A 25,156-nucleotide genomic window follows, 5' to 3' on the forward strand; every position below is an offset into this window, starting at 1 on the left:
CTGAATCACTGATGACCACCTGACAACTATCCACACCTAAGATGCTATATAAACTGGATCATCTAAGTCCAAAATAATTCAAGTCCAACAAATTTAATCCCTTACAATCTCTATAAAATTTTTCCTCTTAAGGTTATTCAAGAAACGCTGCTGAGTAACACGAACCTTATCTCCGTCACGTCATTGAGTTCGACCACTTTGCAGATCGTTCAGAGTTCCAAGCTACTTTAACCGAGTCCCTAAGAAGGCTCCTTCATGATTGTTGTACGTAGGACTTTAGGATAAAATGCTTGTCACATCCTAAAAGCAATTCGTCTCTAATCCATCAATAGTCACAATTTCATTTGTGGTGAATCAAACTTTTAAGTATAGCGTATTACATACGTAATTAACCCTGACGTTATTTTTATTTTTTTTTCAATTTTGAATATTATTTGTGAAACATTTTTCAACAATCATGAAGGAGCCAGGAAAGGCAGATAAAAAATTCCAGGTTTTTTCTCAAAGAAAATTGAAGAACCGGGAATTCATCATTTGGATCGATCAGACGTACCAGAGTAGGGCATGTAACACAAGTCAGTGGTCTACTCTGATGAAGTCGTGTCGTTTGAAAGGGTTGGGTTAAAAATTAAAAAAAAAAGATGGCAACCCGTGGTTCAACGCGATTATCCTACCATGGCTAGTTGCGGATTCATAGACAGACACGTGGATTTACGATATTTTAATCCACATCATCCATAATTCATAGGACATTGTTCACACCGCACATCGCAGAAAAATTGCTTCGCATACTCTCAATCTTGTGACCGGCAAAAGAATATATTGATAGGAAACGTTTGAGGATTTTCGAAGGAAAAGGATCCCTAAATGGACAGCTAAGATCATCCCCATGAGTGTAGTTTTCGTTCAGTAGAAATCGATGACCTATAGCCACGTGAAGTCGAAATGAAGCAAAAGCTGTGTATCGCGCCATTGCGATGGACCGACTCATATTCTAAAAGCTAGTTCACCACCACGAAAAATAATGATGATACTTCAATACTGTACGTGGCGAGGTTCTACAGGAAACCAGTCCATCCAAATCCTGGAATCAGTTCTAATAAGATGATGGTTACCATCTGATTAGTCCCTTGGAATTTGGTCCATTATCTGTTTTACTTTTAACCATCCATCTAATAGCTATCAATCGAATAATTAAAACGGCTTGATTTTTGCAATTTTAGAAGAATACTACATTAGCAATCTGCCCGGCTATTTGGTGTTCTAGATGAGTGCAACCATCGGGAAATGCGTGGTTAACTATCAAAGGAGACTTGCTAGTGCTGTCGAATGGTTATGGACACTTAAAAATAGAGGCGAGAATCACGGAATAGAGAAAATTATCACTGTAAATGCCACCTTTTATCCGGCATCTCTTTTGAAAAATCCAAAAGTTACCTTCCCAACTTAGACCTTTCACGTACGGACAGAGTATTTGAGGACGAAAATACCCCTGCTTTTCAGCCAAAAGTAGGGGTATTTTCGTCCTCAAATACTTTGTCCGTACATGAAAGGTCTAAGTTGAGAAGATAAGTTTTGGGCTATCGATAAAAGAAGCTGGATAAAAGGTGGCGTCTACAGTGATAATTTTCTCCAAGGAATATGACCATCCAGTGTATTCACATTTCACACTGCCCACTTAAAATTTGACTCACATGAACCTCAAATACAGCCTTCCAAAATCATGGGCCCCACCTTAAATGGGATGTGATAATGATTTAAATATCCTCACGTGTCAATACCTTATTGGATTATTCATTTTTAACCATTCATTTGTTTGCAAGAAAATGACATTCAGGTTCGTCTGTCCTTTGCCTATCTAGAGGTGAAAGAATACATCCATGGTGATGGCATGCATACGAATGGTTTTATATCCTCCCATCAAATCTTGCATTTGGTAGTACTTCAAGATTAAATTCTTTTCCCTTCTTCTCTGTGAAGAAATAAAAACTTTCTCTGATGGATCCCAAAGATCTGAGAAATAGCTATAATCATTCTATCTGCTAATCCATAATTATGGGCCCATAAGATGAACAATGCAAATTCATGTGGGCCGACTTTTGATTTATAATAATGGGATAGGGTCAGAAAACAGATGGTCTAAGACTATGTATAGAACTCTTGTCATCAAGTTTACAGAGTCCATTTTATTGGGCGTTGGTTGGATCATTAGGATTCATGTCAAAGCAATTCTTCAAAGGCAAGAGGAATCATAAAGTCCAAAACAATAGATGTTGGATGGTGCTGTCCTGTAATTGAACTTTCTTTCTTTTTTGGCAAAAATGAACTGGATCATCTTTTTTATTTTTTTGGCCATCAATCAATGGCTATAATCATTCTGATTTGACTGTAGATTCCAGTAACTTCCAACTACCATTTAATGGCCGTAAGCAGCATATGGCATTTTCCATCTATGTGAAGATCTAGCTGTGTCTGCCTGTACAAGGGACCCACGGGATAACGGATCTTGATTGGACATGGATTGGTGGATACGTGACTGTGAGGCCACCCGTGATGTTTGTGTTAAAATATCCACGCTGTATATTGATTTTTTTTTCAGCTCATTTTAAGGCGTAAACCCAAAAATATAGCAGATCCAAATATCAGGTGAACCACACAGCAGGAAAGAGTGATGATTAATGGCTCACCATTAAAAAATTATTAGGGCCCACTGTAATGTTTATTTGTCATCTAACGTATTGATAAAGTTACACGGACATGAACGAAAGAAAAATATCAGCTAGATCCATCCCGAAAAATATATCAGCTGGATCCGAAAGTTTTGTACACCGAAGAAGTTTTAAACAGTGGACGTTCAATCACCATTTTTTCCTGTGGTGTGGTCCTCATGAGACTTGGATCTGCTTCGTTTTTGGGCTCGTGCCATAAAATGAGCTGAAAAAAATGAATGGACTGCGTGGATATAAAACACATACATTAAGGTGGGCCCCACAGACACGAACCACCGATCCGATACAGTGAATGTGCGTCCATCTCGATTGGCGTAAGTATATGCCACGTGCTATGTATGAATTGGACACGGTTTGGCTGGTGACGCTGCCACCAGCTGGCTAGTGGTCGGTCCTATGAGGACCCATCGCGATGTATGTGTTTTATCCATGCCGTCCATCCATTTTGAAAGATAATTTTAGGGCTTGATTCCAAATTTGAGATAGATATAAATCTTAGTGGACCACACCATGGGAAAACAACAGTGACTGAATGTCCACTATTAAAAACCTCCTAGGGCCCACTATAATATTTATTTGACATATAACCTGTTGATTAGGTGATACTGACTTGGATGAAGGGAAGAAAAATATATCCGCTTGATCCAAAACTTTTATGGCCCCAAAGAGTTTTTAATGGTGGGTGTTCAATCAACACTGTGAGGTCCATTTGAGATTTGGATCAGCATCATTTTTTGGCTAATATCATAAAATTATTTGAAAGAATGGGTGGACAGAATGGATGAAACACATACATCATGGTTGGCCCACAGAGCACCGACTGCTGCCCATTGGCTAGTGGCAGGGTCAGTAGCCAATCCATTTCCGAACTTCAAAGCACTTTCCAGACCAAACTCATCATTTTTGCACTTTAATCATTTCCACGTCAGCAGACAATGAGTGAATTTAATAAGCATCCGGCTCGGGGAGAGAGAGAGAGAGAGAGAGAGCAGTAAAAGAATGTTTGAACAAACCTCGCTCGCATTTACCACGTTTATCCCCAGTTTCTCATCGCAATAACAAAAATACCCCTGAATCTGTAGCATCATCTACAGCCGTATACATGTCAAAGATGATGTAGATCCAGATCGTTCTTCCCATGGGAAGAATATACGTGGAACAATCACAAACATGGATCTATAGCATCATCTATATTCGTACACATGTCAAAGATGCTATAGATCCAGATCGTTCTTCCCATAGGAATACACGTGGAACAATCACAACCATCTGATCATCTTTAGGCATAGTTTGGAAGCCGGACAAATGGACGTGAACCGGAATCGTCTACTACACATGGGGACGGATTAGGTATTACCCGAGTAGCACCTCATGGGTGTTACCCCAACCGTGCGGGCCTACCATGATGTATTTGTAGTATATCCATTCCGTCCATCTATTTTTTCATCTAATTTTAGTTCGTGATTCCAAACCTTAAGAAGATTCAAATCTAACGTAGACCATACAGCTAGAAACAGTGATGAATGATCATTAAAAAAAATTTATGGGCCATAAAAGTTTTAGATCAAGCTGATATATGTATTTTCCCTTCATCAAGGTCTTCTCGACATTATAATAGGCCCTTTAGAATTTGTAATGGTGAGTCACTCAATCGCCACTTTTTCAGATTTGAATCTGCTAAAATTTTAAGACCACATACTAAAACGGGCTGGAGAAACAGATAGACGGCAGAGATATACGAACACATCTTCAAGGTGGGCCCCACGGTAAGGGTAACACACATTAAGGTTGTTACCCGGGTAACACCTTGTTTTACGCCCATGCTACGTCGGGCCTACGATATTGTATTCATAAAATCTACTCCTTTGATCATCAGGTTGGATCGCTCATTTGAACCCTACTCAAAGAATATAATCCGTATAAAAATTTTGTATGGAACCCATGATGAGAACAATGTAAATTTGCTTTTCAAACCCGTTAGTTCTTATGGCTCACTCGAGTTTCGTTCAGGCTGATTTTTTATTTTTTATTTTTATTATTTTACACACACTTACACCACAATGGTTATTCAACCCACTCATGGTGAAACTCTTGTGAGTCTACCACCAGAGTCTGACCCATTAGTAAGTTTTTAATGGTAGCCCACCACTGTTTTTTATGGTCTCGTCTGGTTGAGAATTGGATACGCCTCATTTTTTATCTCAGGACTTGAAATGATCCAGCAAAACAAATGGAGAATGGGGATATAAAATTGATACATCAAGGTGGGCCCCACAGTAAGGGCCGAACCATCTTGAGTGAAGCCGCTCCATATACTTCTGGAAACTCATGTATGTTTTACCGTAGAGTCCACATCTAGCTGGTGCAAATCAAGCTTCTTTACTAATATTAAACGAGGTTGCTGAAAGAGGCGTCAGCTTTCACTTTCTTTCCAGTACAAAATTTTGCTACGACATTCTCCGCGGAGATTATCCTATATCTATATGTCATGTGAAATATGACAGAGCTGTGGCTACATTCAACGAGCGGCAAGGGAAGGCCCGAACCAAACTGTCCAACTGGTGGCCCTTGATCAGGGGCGGCTCTAAGGGGTAGGCAGGTGAGGCAATCGCCTAAGGCTCCCTAAGGCCTTATATTATAGGAAAATTAAAATTTCTTAATTATGAAGGTTCCATATTATAGCAAAATTTAAATTAAAAAGAAAAAAAAAAAGTCTAAAACTTTTTAAAGAAAATTTATTGAAAGGTCCTACAAAATAGGAATATCTAAAAATTAGTTTACAAATTTAAAATTGAAAATAAAAAACAAATCCTAAAAACTAGCACTATCAATAATAACAGTCTAACTCTATTATCTCTTTTCAAAATAATAGCATCATTCCCAATAAACTCTTCTCCCAAACCCTAAGACCACAACTACTTACTTTATTGCTAATTAAGTTCTCAAAAATTTAAATTTTAACGTCATTTTTCTAAATTAAATTCTAACTTCATTTTTCTAACGGTACAGTGACACACCAATGTCTAATTAGATTATTAATAGTGGATTGTTCTTTTTGCTAAACAGCAAAACAATCGCATAACGCTACCGATTTTTTTACTAAGCAAAGCAGCTTCTCAATTTCAAAGTATTTATTACTTTTTTACTAAACAATATCTGCAAAACAACTTCTCAAATAATCGGCAAATCAACATATGCAGAAAAAAAAAAATTCAAAACTAAATATTATAAAAAAATATTTACAAACAATTATGTCTCAAGATATATTAAACGGTTTAGCAATTTTATCTATCAAAACTGATTTATTGGGTAAACTTGAATACAAAAATTTAATTAGTAATTTTGCATCTAAAAAAGCAAGAAGCAAATTTATGATTTAATTTTGAATTTATTAAATTTTTTATTTTTAAAACTAAAAAGCCTCATTTTTATGACTTGCTTTAAGCCCCCAGAAATGTTGAGCCGCCCCAGGCCTTGATATGGTTGGAAAGATGATACTGGATAAAACATCGATTGGATCATCCAAGCCGTCCACTCAGTCTCCTCTAAAGTGATGGTTAATAGGCAAACAATCTCGATAAATGATCGCTTCGGCTTCTGGTAGGTGCATCTTTTATTGGTACCCGTTAGATGGATGGTTCCAATTGATTCATCGTGCTGCCATGTGTATGTTAGAGAGCCGGCTTCCCACATTCCAATTTTACCGCCTATATGGGATAATTGGCCTTCCTTTCAGTTTCAACGGCAGAATTTCTCTAAAATTGACAGTTTTCACGACTTAGGACCTTACTCGCGGGATTACGTTTCCTGATTCTAATATTTCTTTCACACACACGACAATTTGACTCGTACGAAGAGATAGGACTGTTTATCAGGTGGGTTGTACTTTGCACGTGTTTTAGATTGAAAAATAGGTGGTACTAGTGAACTGAGCCACACAAGTATAACTGATATGAGCCATTGATAATTTGTTTAAACGACCACTATTTCATATACGTGCGGCCCACCTGATGAGCGGACTGACCTGATTTTCAAGGGCCAGCAGATTAAGCGCTTGGATCTCCGTAACATAACGTTTGGCCGAGTGCGACAACGCCTCCACGAGGATTGAGTTGAGTGACAGGCTCGTCTGTTTTGGGGAATTGGGTTAGATGGGGACGCGGATTTTGTAGGAAAGCATTTTGTCAGGAACTTCAAGGGATGGTAGGCGCACTGTAACACCCCATTCTTTTTAACGGTGGGTTCCACTATATCCTTTGGTATAGCTCACTTGAACTTTGGATCGGCCTCATTTTTGGGCTAATGCCCTAACTTGATTTGGAAAAATAAAGGGACGGAGTGGATTTTTCATAAACATTATGAGTGGGGCCTATCGTATTTTTTTCAAATATATATATATATATATATATATATATATATATATATATATATATAAACAAAACAAAAGTGACACGCACGTCACCTAAAACCAATCCCACTTCCCAATTTTCTCTCTCCTCTCCTTCTTCTCCGTAATACAACTGTAAACCTAAACCCATCTTTGGCCATCAACCCACCATTAGCTCCAGCATCAGACTTCAACCGAAAATAATGCCAACTCTTCTTCACACTTGACGAGAGATGTGCGACATCTGCAAGCTTCCAACCATAATATCCACTAACCAAGTTCATTGAAGCTTCAAAATCTACCTTCCTTCAGCCCCGTGGGACTCATCTGAGCCATCTAGAACAAAGGGCACATTGAGATCTATCTTATACAAGAATCCGTCATTGAAGACCGCGGCATCTCCTTTGTCAAGTAGCCACCACATGATCTACATGAAGCACTATTTCAGATTCAAATCAGAACTCATCTGGGCCGAATAGACCGCATTTGTATTGATCTTAGATCTTCTCGCCTAATCCAGCCATACATGGGATATGTCACACTAAATCAGGTAGGTGATTTTTCCGATTGAAAATACTACATTATTATAAACTTTCATCTCATTATTTATTTATTTTGTATTGCTGATTTAAGACATTTAATTTTGATTTTACATGATATAGAATGCATTTATTTGATTTCTAATATGTGAAATAAATTCATTTGATTATTGTTAAATGCTTTTAATTATATTATGCGTGTTCTGTCCTGAAAGGACTATTATGTTATTTTGATACGGGTGCTCTGCCCAGGGTCATTCCCGAAAGGATCAACACAGTACGGGTGCTCTGATCAGGGTCATACTCGAAAGAATCGGCACGGGTGCTCTGCCCTGGGCAATTCCCTAAAACGATCAACATACACGGGTGCTCTGCCCTAGGTATTTACCCTAAAAGTTTATTTACCAGGTGCTCTGCCGAGGGTCATTCCCTAAAAGGATCAACACCGGTGCTCTGCAGAGGGTCATTCCCTAAAAGGATCAACACACACGGGTGCTCTGCCCTGGATTGAACCAAAAAGGATTTTAGATGACTTATTATTGTCATGTAAAATGTCAAGTCAATACTCGTAATTAATCCTATTTATTTTATTGAGTTGTATTGGTATTAAAGTAGAATTTTCAATTTTAGGAATGATGTGACCCTACGAGCCGTCGCGCTCACACCCTTATAGATCGTTTTGTAGGGTCTGTCTATGAAAAGTCAATTGGGAAAAATTGAAGACTTTTCTTTTTATTTATTTAAAAAATTCTTAAAATTCAATGTATGTTATTATTATTTATTTTTGAATATCAATGTAACTAAAGATTCAAGGATTGAATAGTGGACAATATTAATGATTAATATTCTTTTAGTTGCTCTGATTGTCTTGAAAATGCATGTAAATAATGTGGGTTGTGTCATATATTTTATTTAAAGTCGACTCACAGTCCTGAAATTCGAGTTCGGGCCTGGCCAACTCGGGTTCCGAATTTCGGGGCGTGACACGCACACAGTTGTTCATCCGTTTTTCCTATCAAGTTAAGACATGGAACTAAAAATGAGGCGGATCGTAAATTAAAGTGAGTTATACCATAAGAAACAATGAGAATTGGGCGTCCACCGTTGAGACGTTAGTGAGGCCACTAAAGTTTGGGATCAGGCTAATATTTTTATGTTTTCTATTCATCTCAGTAAAGATGACCTTATTAATGGTATGGATGGTGTTACAAGAAGAAATGGTCCGACCACTTATGAGGTCAGCTGCGAACACACGCTTCCTGGCTCAAGGTTAAAATGCGAAATTAGGATTGATCATGACTAGAGGGTTTCTGAACGATCCTACCCTGGATTGATTCAATACACAACGAGTACTGGACTCCCGGATTGATGCCGCAGTGTCATGTCTCTAAGCTCCTGTCAAGCTTGTTTGGTCCCTAAGGGATGCTCCAACCTACGCAACCAGCTCGACTCGGGCCCAATAGATGATCGGAAGACCAATCGCTCTAACGAAGTCATGGGAATGGTAATCCAGAACAACGAATCCCATTTAGGGGATGAGCCTATCACCCGCACCCTTACATGAATAGACCAAGGGACCGCCCAGCCGACTAACGATGGTCAGCTCAGGTATCCACGTTGAGCCCACCACGGAAGTCCGCCCGACTAACCAGGGGGCTTGGCTCAGCTCGGCCTCGACCGCATGTGGCATGATTTTAGAGCAGACCATTTCAGCACTTATCATCCCCATAAATTTCATGTAACAGTCGAAAGATATGTGCAAAGATTGCACTTATGATCGAGAACCATTTTTAACCCCTATAATGTCCCCCCTACAATATAAATAGGGGATTCATCTACACTAAGAGGTATGCACAATCTCACCCTAGAAAGCCGGTCCACCCAACTTGACCCAGATTCTTAGTTTAACTTTGGCATTGGAGGGTCGTTGCCATAGTCAAGATCTCCTTTATGTTTTTTCGTGTACAGGTGTTTGAGTCCAGTGGTCCAACAAAAGTGTGAACTAGATTTCCGCATCAACAAATGGTATATGAATATCATGGTCGACCTAGGGAGATTTGAACCCCAGGCATTTCCCGATCTACTTTTTTCTCGTGGTACACCCGCTTAAGTCTTGGATGTGTCTATCTTTTGGCACATCTTGACATGATCTTGAAAAATGAATAGACGGTGGATTTCTCACTAGCATCACGGTGGGTCCCACCTGACTTCCGGTTGCATGAAGTTGGCATCCTATGGTCCCCTGCCACGTTTGCTCGGGTAAGTGATATCAGAATCATACACCCTCAGATCACGCCGATCGGGTCATTTGAGATTTGCTTCAATACATCAGAATGTATTATAATATGATGAGTCAGCACTCTTTTCATTGGAATTGTATTCTTTTCAACGATCAAAACCGTTTATGTGAAAGATCTTCCCTTGGAATGTAGATGCCAGAAAAAACCTTTTTAAATAAAATACTTTAACCCTTGCTGACACCATGGTTAAAAGGACTGTCTATTTTCAAAGCAAAAGAGCCAAAATTTCAAACGGCTGAGATTGTTGGGAATTTGTGTTGCGGAATCACACAGATCTAGATCTAGGATAGCAATTCAATAGTAACAAACAATCACAGAAGAACGCAAAGATTTAACGTGGAAAATCCTTGCGGGAGAAAACCACAGCACAAAGAGACAAAATTACAAGAGAGAGAACTTAACTGATTCGAACAACCTCCAATCTCACCCTTACTACACCCTTTGATAACCATAGACCCCTTTAGAATGCTTTAGAATAATTTTTCATGTCCTCGAAAAGCCCTAGGGACACCTATTTATAGTTTAGGCAACTTCCCCTTTCGCACCGACTCAAATTTCCGCAGTCCGCATCAAATCCGGAAACGAATCTGCGTAACCACGACTAGTCGAGCCGAGTCCATGACCAGTTGAGGGACCCCCACGACCGGTCGAGCGGCCCAGACACCAAAAGGTGAGCTCGCTGGACTTTGAGTCGAGCGGGCCACGACTGGTCGAGATGACCCCTACGACCGGTCGAGCAATCCCTACGACCAGTCGAAGGCGATGAAGACTTTTCTGACAATAATCTTCACCAAGTCTTCAACCTTCAACCGTGTAGCTCCTTCATATCTTCTCTTATCTCTTCATCACATCATAGCTTCAATTAATGCTTCTCGTACACACTCCGTCCTTCTTTTACGCCATCATCAAGCCTAGAGAAGTTGCACAGAACTTGAACTTCTTTGTAGGAATGACTTTGGTGAGCATGTCTGCTGGATTCACACTGGTGTGAATCTTTTCTAGTGTGACACCTCCTTCCTCAAGTACCTGTCGGATAAAGTGATGACAAATATCAATGTGTTTAGTACGTAAGTGATAAACAGAATTTTTAGCCAAATTGATAGCGCTCTCACTATCACAGTTAACCGGCACGGCCTCTTGCTGAAGTCCCAACTGATTTATCATGTCTCTGAGCCAAATACCTTCTTTAAAAGCTTTCATCACTGCCATATATTCTGCTTTGGTCGTGGAAAGAGCCACCACGGACTGAAGCTTCGACATCCAACTGATTGCTCCACCCGCTAGTACAAACGAGTATCCTGAAATATATACTGCTTGCGTAATCAGAATCCACATACCCTACTAACTTTGTTCATATCTTTTCAAAAGTCAAGATGTAGTCTTTCGTACCTCGAATGTATTGAAGTAGTTATTTCACCGCTTCCCAATATTGCTTACCAGGGTTTAACATATATCTGCTTACAACACCGACAGCCTGTGAAATATCCGGTCTCGTACAGACTATGGCATACATTAAACTGCCAACCGCATTCGAATAGGGCATATGAGACATAACATACTTTTCATCATTAGATTTAGGACATTGTTCTAAGGAAAGCTTGAAGTGAGTGATTGCTTGCCTCCAAGTGTAGAGGTTCATAAGTAATATCCTGTGAATACAGGGTCGATCCCACAAGGAGATGAATTGCGAGAAGGGAAAAAATCAAATGCAAAACAAACTAAGTAATAAAAACTAAACTGATAATTTGATTTTTGAATTTTTGAATGGATGTAATTCAATTGAATAAAAAACAACCAAGCTTCAAAGTTCCACACATAGGTTAATGTTCCAAAATCATGATGACTTAGATAACACAACTAGGATCTGAGCACTATGGTCAGCCTAATCGGAAAATAAAACACTTTAAATATTTTAATAAATGATATAAAAGATTAGAAAATAATAGATTTACACCATTGACATATATTCTCAAGCGCCAGTGATTTTAAGTATTCAATATCTATAGGATAATGAATATCAAAGAAATATAACAGGTTGAGAACATCTCCTATCTAGGAAATCTGATTAATTTAGGGTAAGCCTATCCATCAATATGGATCTCATATGATGGAAACATATGGATCTTACAAAAAGATAAAAAAACAAAACCTAAATAACAGATAACATGCATACACCATTCTTCTCATCATTAAAACAATTAATCATCATAACTTAAAGAAATATTAAACCCATGTGTTTCCCTTCTAGCTTGGGCTAGAGGGAACTTAGAAAAACATAATTAAATTGCAGAAATAAAAAGCAACAAGAAAGAAAGAAGAAAAATTACAAATAGAAAAGATTTAAAAGGAAAGAAACAACTTATAAAACTTTAATAAAACTAAAAACTCTTTAAAAAATCCTAAATATTGCTCTTGAATGCTTCTAATGATATTTTAGAATGCCTTAGGAGGCCCTATTTATAAGTAAGGAACTCCAATTTTCGTACAAAGTTGAAAACCCTAGAAAACGCCTCAAATATACGTATTTTTCCAAAATAGACTTCTCGCTGCATAGTTCGTTTAAAATAGACTTCCTGCTGCGCAGTTTTCCAAAATAAACTTCACAGCTTCAGAATACACTTTTTTAGGACAATTTCAGGATTCTTCACTTCAAATCTTCGATTCTCTTCATTCCTCGCTTGGTTTTCTTGGATCTTTGGCATGTGAATTCTTCAATCTTGATCTCCTAAGATCCATCTCTTGCCTTGGTGATTTTTGAGCATCAAATTCTTACTTTTTAACACATTTTTTAATCCAAGCTCTTAAATTCACCTTGCAATACATATATGAGTAAAATAGAATATTAAGATGATTTATGTTCATAAAACCAAGATATAAATAGGAAAAATTATGCAATATTTGAGGCTCAATACACCCCCCAACTAGCATTTTGATACTCCCGAGCAAAATAAGCGAAGAAAAATAAAAATAAGAATAAAAAATAATTCTAGAAACAAAATTAAAATGAAAACCAAATTCTAACTACACCACTTTCGCAAGTAATCTCGATTGCATTTAGCATATGCAACAAGCCTTTAAACCCCTAGGTTTCCTGTAGTGGACGAGTTATAGTCTCGTGAGGGTTTCCAGAAATGTTACCCACAAACATTGAAAATAAGAAAAATATTTCAACACTATAAAATTTATACAATTATGCCTCCATTCATCATATGAATTCCAAAACAAAACAATACTTACCCTAGATATGAAGTTAGTTAGAATCTTAATTTTTTAATCCATTATATCCTTGAGTTCAGAGACCTAATCAAAATTTAGAATAGTTATAACCCAATATCCTTAGGTGCTTCGTGACACTAGTCTAACTTTGAGAAATATGCATGTTCCCTATCCTAACTCCTTTCAATCATCCCAAGAATATGAAATCTCTAGTTATCTCATTTTTTTATGACATTTCTTCTTTTATCATCATATCCTCATTATTATAGACCACCCTTAGATGAAGATTCCCATCGGGTTTGCTTCATAACTTAAGGTATTGTACTTGTAATGGTAACAGTAATGGATACTTAGGTATTCTTACTCCGGATTACTGACTCGATTGTTATGGTCATTGCATTCATGCTCTATAATAAAAATTTCTTTTTTCTATCACTCTTTTTTTTTCCTTTAATATTCTCTCTTTTAAACATATATCAATGGCACTAGTTCATTCAACCTTGTTTGAATCAAAAGTTATTATTCTAGTTCACATATCATATTCCTCACTTAGTTAGCTAGGGTGTATTGTGAATTCAGTACATCAAATTACAACTCACTGTAAACTAGTGATTAGATAATTGAACTCAAGTTTATAATTTTCAGTTGTCAGAATTCGGACTACTATCAACCTAGACTAAATATTAACTTTGCCTTTGGAATTCGCATAATATCATGTTCACATTCTTGTATAAAAATATTATTTTGAAAATGTTGAATTTTTATTTATTTATTTATTTATTTATTTTTTTCATAAACCTAAAAAAATAAAAATAAATAAAAAAATAAATAAACTTAAACCTAACTGAAACCTAAAAATAATAAAAATAATAATAAAATAAACTGAAACCCCAAAAAAAAAAAAAAAAACTTTCACATGGATGACTATCCACACCCCCCAACCTAAAATCTACATTATCCCCAATGTAATGATAATGTAATGCAGAGAACAATAAAAATAAAAGAAAGGGTGGATAGTACCTGCCATGAAAAACTCACCTGCTATGTGACACTAAAAAAATTGAATATGATACAAATCCTACACAAATGCTCTGTCAGACCAGGAGCATCATTCTGAATATTCTGGCTCATGAAGAGGGACGGACTCCTCTCCCAAATGAAAGTTTTCCACATAAGGCTTCAATCTCTGACCATTAACCTTATACACATTGCCATTACGTGGATTCTCAATTTCAACAGCCCCATGAGTATAAACATTCTTCACCATGAAGGAGCTTGTCCATCTTGATCTTAACTTTCCCGGAAAGAACTGGAGACGGGAATTGTACAATAGGACCTTTTGCTGAGGTTCAAAATTCTTCCTCAGGATATTTTTGTCATGAAAAGCTTTGGTCCTCTCTTTGCAGATTTTAGAATTTTCATAGGAGTCTCTCCTCAACTCCTCTAATTCATTTAACTCTAATTTCCTTTGTCTACTTGCTTGATCCATATCAAAGTTTAATTTCTTTATTGCCCAGTAGGCTCTATGTTCCAATTCCATAGGCAAGTGGTAAGCCTTCCCATACACCAATCTGTATGGAGACATTTCAATCGGGGTCTTATAAGCAGTCCTATAAGCCCATAAAGCGTCGGATAGTCTGAGGGACCAATCCTTCTTATCTTGCCTTATAGTTTTCTCTAAAATGTGTTTGATTTCCCGATTAGAAATCTCAGCTTGCCCACTCGTTTGTGGGTGGTATGGGATGCTCACTTTATGCTTGATGCCATATTTCTTCATCAAAGCCTTAAATGTTCTATTGCAAAAGTGAGACCCGCCATCACTAATGATGGCCTTTGGAGTTCCAAATCTAACAAAAATATTTTCCTTGAGGAATCGTATGACCACTTTGTTGTCATTGGTCCTACTTGGAACTGCCTCAATCCACTTTGAAACATAGTCCACACCAACCAATATATAAAGAAATCCAAAAGAAGATGGAAATGGACCCATAAAATCAATACCCCAACAATAAAAAATCTCCAATTATAAAATTGGGGATAAAGGCATCATGTTGCGCCAAGACACTCTTCCCAACCTTTGACATCTATCACAAGCAACACAGAAAGCATGGGTGTCTTTAAACATGGTGGGTCAATAAAAACCACACTGCAGGATTTTTGCAGTGGTTTTCTTAGCAGAAAAATAGCCACCACATGCTTCCATGTGACAAAAAGAAATAACACGTCGAATTTCATCCTCTGGGACACAACGTCTAAAAATTTGATCAGTCCCATATTTATATAAATACGGGTCATCCCAGAAAAAGTTCCTAACCTCGGTTTCAAAACGCTTCCTATCTTACAACTTCCAATGATATGATATTTTTTCCGTTACAAGATAGTTCACTATATCCGCATACCAAGGCAATTTGGAGATCGCAAATAATTTTTCATCAGGAAAAGTGTCCTGGATATGTATCTCCTCAGTGGAATCATCTAATACCAATTTAGAAAGGTGATCGGCCACTACGTTTTCTACTCCTTTCTTATCTTTTATCTCTAAGTCAAATTCTTGAAGTAGAAGGATCCATCTCAAAAGTCTCGGCTTTACATCCTTCTTAGATAATAAATATTTCAAAGCCGAGTGGTCCGTGAAAATGACCATTTTGGATCCCAACAAGTAGGACCTAAACTTATCCAAAGCAAAAACTACTGCAAGTAACTCTTTTTCAGTTGTTGAGTAGTTCACTTGGGCCGAGTTTAGAGTTTTACTCGCATAGTGAATAACGTAGGGCCGTTTATCTTTCCTTTGGCCCAAAACAGCCCCTATGGCATAATCACTTGCATCGCACATTAGTTCAAACGGAAGTGTCCAATCTGGTGGACGCATGATAGGTGCAGTGGTAAGGGATGATTTAATTTTATTAAAGGCACTCGCACACTCATCTGTCCACTTAAATGGAACATCCTTTTGAAGAAGATTAGTCAAGGGTATAGTAATGGCACTAAAGTCCTTGATGAATCTTCTATAAAAATCAGCATGCCCTATAAGTGATCTAATATCTCTAACAGTTCGGGGGATAGGTAGATTAGCTATAATGTCGAGTTTTGAGCGATCTACCTCGATTCCATTTTTAGAGATAACATGGCCCAAAACAATCCCCTTTTGAACCATGAAATGACATTTCTCCCAATTTAAGACAAGGTGTTTCTCTTCACACCTAGACAAAACAAGAGATAAATTATTGAGGCATTCCTCAAGACTACTCCCAAATACAGAGAAGTCGTCCATGAAAACCTCAAGAAACTTCCCAACCATATTTGAAAAAATATTTAACATACACCGTTGGAAAGTTGCTTGGGCGTTACACAATCCAAATGACATCCGTTTGAAAGCAAACGTGCCAAATGGACAAGTGAACGTGGTTTTCTCTTGGTCTTCCAGGGCTATCTCTATTTGGTTATATCCATAATATCCATCAAGAAAACTATAAAAGGAGTGACCTGCTACCCTCTCTAAAACTTGATCAATGAATGGTAGAGGGAAATGGTCCTTCTTTGTGACTTGGTTCAATTTTCTATAGTCAATGCAAACACGCCAACCAGTGGTGACACGTGTTGGTATGAGTTCATTATTAGAATTCTGCACAATAGTTATTTCAGATTTCTTTGGCACTACTTGAGTTGGACTCACCCAAACACTATCGGATATTGGGTAGATGATTCCCACATCCAATAATTTGATCACCTCATTTTTTACAACTTCCATCATGTTTGGATTGAGACGCCTTTGAGGTTGTCTAATTGGTTTGGCGTCATCATCGAGGTGGATCCAATGGGTGCAAATGGAAGGGCTTATACCCTTGATGTTAGAAATGGTCCAGCCCAAGGCTCCTTTATGGTCCCTTAAAACTTTCAACAATTTAATCTCTTGATCCTTCTCTAAAAATGAAGAGATCACCACAGGATAAGTTTTATTTTCACCTAAGTATACATACTCAAGCTCATTTGGTAGTGGTTTTAAATCAAGCTTTGGATCATTGGTTGGTGATGGCAGAGGTCGCAAGTCCTCGATAGATAGGATTTGAGTGCGTGGTCTCCATTGGTACATACCAATGTCTTGGGTGGTAGTGCTTTCATTATCATCAGAAATTTCAGCAAGCACTTTTTCTAAATCAGAATTTTTCAAGTCTCCAATGACTTGAATCAATTCCTCAGTCAGACTAGGTTCTAATTCCTCTTCTTCTATCAAGCAGTCCATGAAATTCAACTCATGGATCTCATTATTATCAATGGGCTGCTTACATATATTGAAAATATTTAGCTCTAAAGTCGTGTTACCAAAAGACAAGTTCATCATTCCATTCCTGCAATTTATGATTGCATTTGAAGTTGCTAAGAATGGGCGGCCTAAAATGATGGGAACTTGAGCGCTAGCATTTACACATAGTTCAGTGTCTAGTACAATAAAATCCACGGGGAAGTAGAATTTCTCCACTTGGACTAGCACGTCCTCTAAAATTCCCCTTGGTACCTTAATAGAGCGGTCAGCGAGTTGGAGTGTAATCGTGGTTGGTTTAAGCTCGCCTAACCCCATTTGTTTGTAAACCGAATAAGGTACTAAGTTGACACTTGCACCCAAATCTAACAAAGCATGTTCAATTTGAAAATTCCCAATAATACAAGGAATAGTGGGACTTCCTGGGTCTTTGTATTTGGGTACAACCCTTTGTTGAATGATAGCGCTCACTTTCTCAGTAAGGAAGGCCTTTTTGTGCACATTTAATTTTCTCTTTATAGTGCACAAGTCCTTGAGATATATAGTATATGATGGAATTTGTCTAATGATATCAAGCAGAGGAATATTGACAGTAACCTTTTGAGCACATCCAACACCTCTTGATATTTCATGGAGACAGTTGGATTCCGAAGTCTAGATGAGAACGGAACTGGAAGCTCATATGACTTAGTCTCTTTATCCTTTTGCTGTTGCGGCTCTTGAACCATAGCCGGTTCATCATTTTCTTGAGACAGTGGCTCATCCTCTAGTATTTCTACCGATTGCATTATCTTGTTATCGACCTCTTTTTCACTTCTCAAGGTAATGATGGCCTTAGCTTGTTCATGATGTAACTCTTGAGTCTCCAATGAAATGTGTGTTTCGAGGGTTTGGCACAGGTTGAGAAGGAAGGGTGCCTTTTTTCCTAGCATTTAGTTGAGTTTCAATCCTAGTCACAACTGTCTTTAATTCCTGATTTGATTGGATTAGAAATTGATTCATTTGAGCTTGAGAGTTCATGAATATGGTCAATGCATCCTCCACAGATAATCGCTTTGGCGGGGGCACATATGGTGCATTGTTAGGTACCCCAAAGAAGTTATTTTGTGGAGGCATTTGAGGTGCATTGGGCACATTAATTTGTGGTCCATTCCTCCAACTAAGATTAAGATGGTTACGCCAATTTGGATTGTATGTGTTTCCCAATGGTTGCATAACTGACCTTTGGTAATTATTTATAGCATTTGCTTGATCATGCTCATGCGTGATATTTTGTACAACTGAAATTATTGGACAATCCTTTGTGTCATGGTCTGTACCACCACAAATGCTACAAAAATTACCTGAGGAAGTGTTTGCTTTAACCATATCAACCTTCCTAATTTCCAAAGCTTCGACCTTTCTAGCCAATGCAGCGAATTTTGCATTAAGGTCGTCTTCCTCTCTTAGGACATATATTCCCGCTTTCTCTCTAGGAATGGGTCTAGTTTGGTCTGATTTAGCAGAGACATCCCATGTTTGAGTATTCTCTGCTAACATATCTCGAAAATCCCAAGCCTCATTATGATCTTTGTCAAGAAAGGTTCCACCACACATCATCTCTATGAACTGACGGGAATCCATGGTGAGCTCCTTTCGGAAAGCATCAATCACGTGCCATGGTTCATAACCATGATGTGGACAAGTAATTAGAATGTCTTTGAAGCGCTCCCAAGTTTGAAAAAATAGTTCATTCCCCTTTTGGGAGAATGACATGATTTCTTGTTTTAGTGCATTTATTTTGTGCTCGGAAAAGAACTTTTTCAAAAACTCTCTACTTAAGGCTTGCCATGAAGTGATGGTATTAGTTCTTAGAGAGTTGAGCCATACTTTGGCCCGATCTTTTAGAGAAAATGAGAATAACCTAAGCTTAAGTACATCCCTATTGCCATTGTTTACTTGTAACGTTGCAATTACTTCCTCAAAGTCCTTGAGGTGCAAGTGGGGGCTTTCAGAATCTAAGCCATGAAATTTAGGAATTAATTGAATCACACTTGGTTTAAAATCAATGTTCCCTGTGTGAGCAAGGAACACTATGCAAGATGGTAAAGTTGATCTCTCAGGGTGTAAATGTTCACGTAAAGTCCGTGGTTGGTTTAACACATTCCTATGAACTTCATTTTCATCCTCAAGAGGAGGATTATTTTGATTTATAGTTGGATCTGACAGATTTGGATTTGGATTATCAACTGGGTCTGCCATGGAATCCAAGTGATGTTGAGTGCCTCTTCTAAGTGAATGATCAAGGCCTGGAACTAGTCCCCCTTCAGAGGAGAGTCGATTGTTTTGATCTCTACTCCAACAGGACATAAACCATCCACACCACACAACAAATACCACTAATTCAAATAGCAAGTATGATACTTAAAATAAAAATAAAAACTTAAATCAACAACCCAGGTGACAGGGCCAACCATGAGGGTTCAGTCCACAAAGTAAAATAAATCAACAACCCAGGTGGCAGAGCCGACCATGAGGGTTCAGTCCACAAAGCAAAATAAATCAACAACCCAGGTGGCAGAGCCGACCATGAGGGTTCAGTCCACAAAAAGTTAAAAATAAAAAATAAAATAAATAAATAAATAAAAGTAAAACTAATGGAGAAATTAAACTATGCTAATCTGGAAAATAGATTCAGCGGATAATCTTTGTGATCAAACAGCAACTATAGGACAACCATAGCACTTGGGTGATAAAATCCCAAGCAGGGCAACCTTATGTTATAGTTAGTGCTTGAAAGACCCAACTGAATTTATTTTCAAAGAAAAAGAAAAGAAGAAAGAGAAATTAAAATTAAAATAATTAAAATAATTAAAAAAAATCTATAGAAAATCTAGAGGGTTTAGAAGAAAACTTACCTTAGCTATCTTGCACAGATCTGATCTATCTCAGTCTCTCCCCGGCAACGGCGCCAAAAACTTGATTGCTTGCCTCCAAGTGCAGAGGTTCATAAATAATATCCTATGAATACAGGGTCGATCCCACAGGGAGATGAATTACGAGAAGAGAAAAAATTAAATGCAAAACAAACTAAGTAATAAAAACTAAACTGATGATTTGATTTTTGGATTTTTGAATGGATGTAATTCAATTGAATAAAAAACACCCAAGCTTCAAAGTTCCATACATAGGTTAATGTTCCAAAATCATGATGACTTAGATAACACAACTAGGATCTGAGCACTATGGTCAGCCTAATCGGAAAATAAAACACTTTAAATATTTTAATAAATGATATAAAAGATTAGAAAATAATGGATTTGCACCATTGACATATATTCTCAAGCGCCAGTGATTTTAAGTATTCAATATCTATAGGATAATGAATATCAAAGAAATATTACAGGTTGAGAACATCTCCTATCTAGGAAATCTAATTAATTTAGGGTAAGCCTAGCCATCAATGTGGATCTCATATGATGGAAACATATGAATCTTACAAAATGATAAAAAATAAAACCTAAATAACAGATAACATGCATACACCATTCTTCTCATCATTAAAACAATTAATCATCATAACTTAAAGAAATATTAAACCCATGTACTTCCCTTCTAGCTTGGGCTAGAGGGAACTTAGAAAAACATAATTAAATTGCAGAAATAAAAAGCAACAAGAAAGAAAGAAGAAAAATTGCAAATAGAAAAGATTTAAAAGGAAAGAAACAACTTATAAAACTTTAATAAAACTAAAAACTCTTTAAAAAACCCTAAATATTGCTCTTGAATGCTTCTAATGATATTTTAGAATGCCTTAGGAGACCCTATTTATAAGTAGGGAACTCCAATTTTCGTACAAAGTTGAAAACTCTAGAAAATGCCTCAAATATACGTATTTTCTCAAAATAGACTTCTCGCTGCATAGTTCGTTTAAAATAGACTTCCTGCTGCGCAGTTTTCCAAAATAAACTTCACAGCTTCAGAATACACTTTTTTAGGACAATTTCAGGATTCTTCACTTCAAATCTTCGATTCTCTTCATTCCTCGCTTGGTTTTCTTGGATCTTTGGCATGTGAATTCATCAATCTTGATCTCCTAAGATCCATCTCTTGCCTTGGTGATTTTTGAGCATCAAATTCTTACTTTTTAACACCTTTTTCAATCCAAGCTCTTAAATTCACCTTGCAATACATATATGAGTAAAATAGAATATTAAGATGATTTATGTTCATAAAACTAAGATATAAATGGGAAAAATTATGCAATATTTGAGGCTCAACAGTGAGCCGCGTAGGGAACGTTCACCGACTTTACCTGATCCATCCCATACTTGATCAATACTTTTTTAAGGTATTCTGCCTGTGATAACCAAAGTCTGCTCCTCTTCCTGTCTTTATGAATATCTATGCCGAGAACCCTCTTTGCAGCCCCCAGATCTTTCATCTCGAATATCCCTGATAACTGAGTCTTCAGTACGTTGATTTCAGACATATCATGATAGGCGATCAACATATCATCAATATACAATACTAGGATGACGAACTTTTCATCACTCAGTGTCTTGTAATAGACACAATGATCGTATTCACTTCGCGTAAATTTCTGACTCATCATGAAAGAATCAAATTTTTTATATCACTGCCTAAGCAACTGTTTTAGGCCATACAACAACTTCATTAACCTGCAAATATTTTTCTCTGCCTCTTTAACTTCGTAGCCCTCTGTTTGCTTCATGTAAATCTGCTCTTCCAATTCCCTATGCAAGAATGCAGTCTTCACATCCATCTGTTCTAGCTCGAGATCATATTGGGCAACCAACGCCAACACAAATCTGATAGATACCTGCTTAACCACTGGTGCGAATATCTCTGTGAAGTCAATTCCTTCTCTCTGAGCATAACCCTTCACTATCAACCTTGCTTTATATCTATCCTGTTTCCTTTTGAATAACCACTTGCATCCGATTACCTTTTGGCCCACAGGAAGCTCCACCAGCTCCCATGTGTGATTTTTGTGCAACGAGTTCATCTCATTATCCATAGCTGCCTTCCACTTTTCTGCATCAGGCTCATCAAGAGCTTCCTAAATAGTAGACGGGTCTCCCTCATCTGTAATGAGGGCATATGCAATATTAGAGTCGTCTTTATATCTTGTCGGTAACCTACGATCACGCGGTGGGTTCCTTCTCACAGGTGGCTCCTCCACCTGACTATGTATCTCTGTCTTCACATCTGTCTCTGCCTGAGTATTATCTGTATCAATCTGGACGTTTACGATCACCCTTTCTGGTTCCTCTTACTCATTTTGATCATTCTTGCGAAATAGGGAGCTTTCATTGAATCTGATGTCACGGTTAGTAATGACCTTGCGTGTGACCTTGTCGAATAACTTGTAACCTTTCACACCAATGCCATAGCCAACAAAGATGTACTTTTTGACTTTATGGTTTAGCTTATCTCTCTCCACTGACGGTACATAAGAGTAAGCGTCACAACCGAATATGCGTAATTTGAGTAGTTGATTTTCTGACCACTTCATACTTCCTCTGGAATTTTACATTCAATTGCCGTTGAAGGAGATCGGTTCACTAAATAACAAGCCGTATTAACAGCCTCAGTCCATAGGTCCTTGCCCAATATAGCATTACTTAACATGCATCTAGCTTTCTCTAAGATAGTCTGATTCATTCGCTCAGCCACACGGTTTTGCTCGGGCGTGTGGCGCACTGTGTTGTGCCTGATGATCCCTTCATCCTTACAATAATTATTAAACTCAGTGAAAGTAAATTCTCCACCATTGTTAGTCCTTAAAACTTTTATTTTTCGCCCTAACTGTTTTTCCACTATTGTCTTCCATTGCTTGAATATGATGAAAACTTCGAATTTACGTTTCATGTAGTAAACCCAAACTTTCCTGAAGTAGTCGTCAATGAATGAAACTAACCATAATGACGCCCCAATGGAAACTTCTGGCGATGGCCCCCCATACGTTAAAGTGCACATAATCAAGCATTCCCTTACAAACATGTTTTCCAGATTTAAAAGATGGTCTAGATTGTTTACCATATATACAATGCTCACATATATTTAAATTAGATTTTTTAAAAGCTGGAATCAAGCATCGATCAGAAAGTACCTTCAGGCATCGCTCGCTCATGTGGTCCAGACGAGCATGCCACATACGTAGAGACGTGGAGTCTACAATAGCTGCTGCCGCTCCACCTGCCGAAGTGCTCCCAATCAACCTGTAAAGGTTTCCGTGCTCTGCACTCTCATAACCACGAGTGCCCCTTTTAAAACTTTAAGGACGCCATCAATACCGGTGAACTTGCACCATATAGCCTCGAGTACACCGAGAAAAATCAGACTTTTCTTCATGTCAGGAACATGCCTGACGTCAGTCAAGGTACGATCCATCTAATCAAACATCTTGATGCTAACCGTACCAATAGCCACAACATTACATGCATTGTCATTGCCCATAAAAACTTGTTCACCATCGCATTCCTTGTAACTGGTAAACCAACTCCGATGATGAGTCATGTGATAAGATGCTCCTGTGTCAAGTATCCACTCGTCTTTATGATTGTCGTATAAGTGACCAATCATGAAAATAGACTGAACATCACCACCACTTGATTCTTCATCAGATGTGACCACATTAGTCTCCTTAGAAGAAGTCGCTGAATTTTCTTTCTTCGTTTTAGGATTTTTACAATCCTTCTTCATGTGTCCAGACAACCCATAATTCTAACACTTTAATTTTCATTTGCCCTTGCCCTTGGATTTGGATCTAGGCCTTGAGGATCCTGTACCTCGCTCAGAATCTCTGCCCCTCGTAATCAGTGCATCGGAAGATGCCTCCATGTCGCCGTTTAACTTTCTCATAGCCTTCCCTTAAAGGGCTGAGATAACAGTGTCAATACTTAGGGTTTTATTTGCGATGCACACTGTGTCTCCGAAAGACTCATATGATGCAGGAAGAGAATTTAACAATATACATGCCTATTCCTCATCTTTGACCACTTCCTCCATATCCAGCAATTTACACATCAATTTATTAAAGTTACTGATATGGGCTTCTAGATCTCCACCCTCTGTCATCTTGAAGGTATAACATTTTAACTTCAAGTGTAGGCGATTTTTAAAGGATTTCTTTGCATAGATGTTCTCTAACTTTGCCCACAAACTAGTCGCAGTTTTCTACCTCAAAACATTATAGAGAACCTCATCCGTGAGACATAAACGGATAGAGGCTAAAGCATTACTATCAAGGTTTTTCCATTCATCATCTTTCATGGTAGATTTTCGCTCCTCAAGAGCCTTAATCTCACCTTGCTTGGTTAACAGGCTAAGCATCTTAACCTTCCATAACTCAAAATTATTTTTGCCCAAGTATTTCTCAATATCAAACTTGTCGTTTCCCATTATTACTAATCCTGCAGATTCAGATCTGTGCCCCAACGATTGCTCTGATACCACTTGTTGGGGATTTGTGCTGCGGAATCATACAGATCTAGATCTAGGATAACAATTCAATAGTAACAAGCAATCACAGAAGAACGCAAAGATTTAACATGGAAAACCCTTACGGGAAAAAACCACGGCACAAAGCGATAGAAATCCACTATGAAATAGAAATTACAAGAGAGAGGACTTACCCGATTCGAACAACCTCAAATCTCACCCTTGCTACACCCTTTGATAACCCTTTAGAATGTTGTAGAATAATTTTCCATGTCTGAGAA

At 37.9% G+C, this 25,156-nt stretch overlaps 1 non-coding gene across 1 annotated transcript; it reads left to right on the forward strand.

Moving 5' to 3' along the window:
• The first annotated feature begins 19,095 nt into the window (after positions 1-19,095).
• Positions 19,096-19,202, forward strand: LOC131241846 (small nucleolar RNA R71). The gene has a single exon (XR_009169413.1). It is a non-coding gene; the product is annotated as a small nucleolar RNA R71 (small nucleolar RNA).
• Positions 19,203-25,156: the final 5,954 nt, after the last annotated feature.

This window comes from Magnolia sinica, chromosome 3 (genome assembly GCF_029962835.1).
Source record: "Magnolia sinica isolate HGM2019 chromosome 3, MsV1, whole genome shotgun sequence".
In the NCBI taxonomy this organism is placed as follows: Eukaryota; Viridiplantae; Streptophyta; class Magnoliopsida; order Magnoliales; family Magnoliaceae; genus Magnolia; species Magnolia sinica.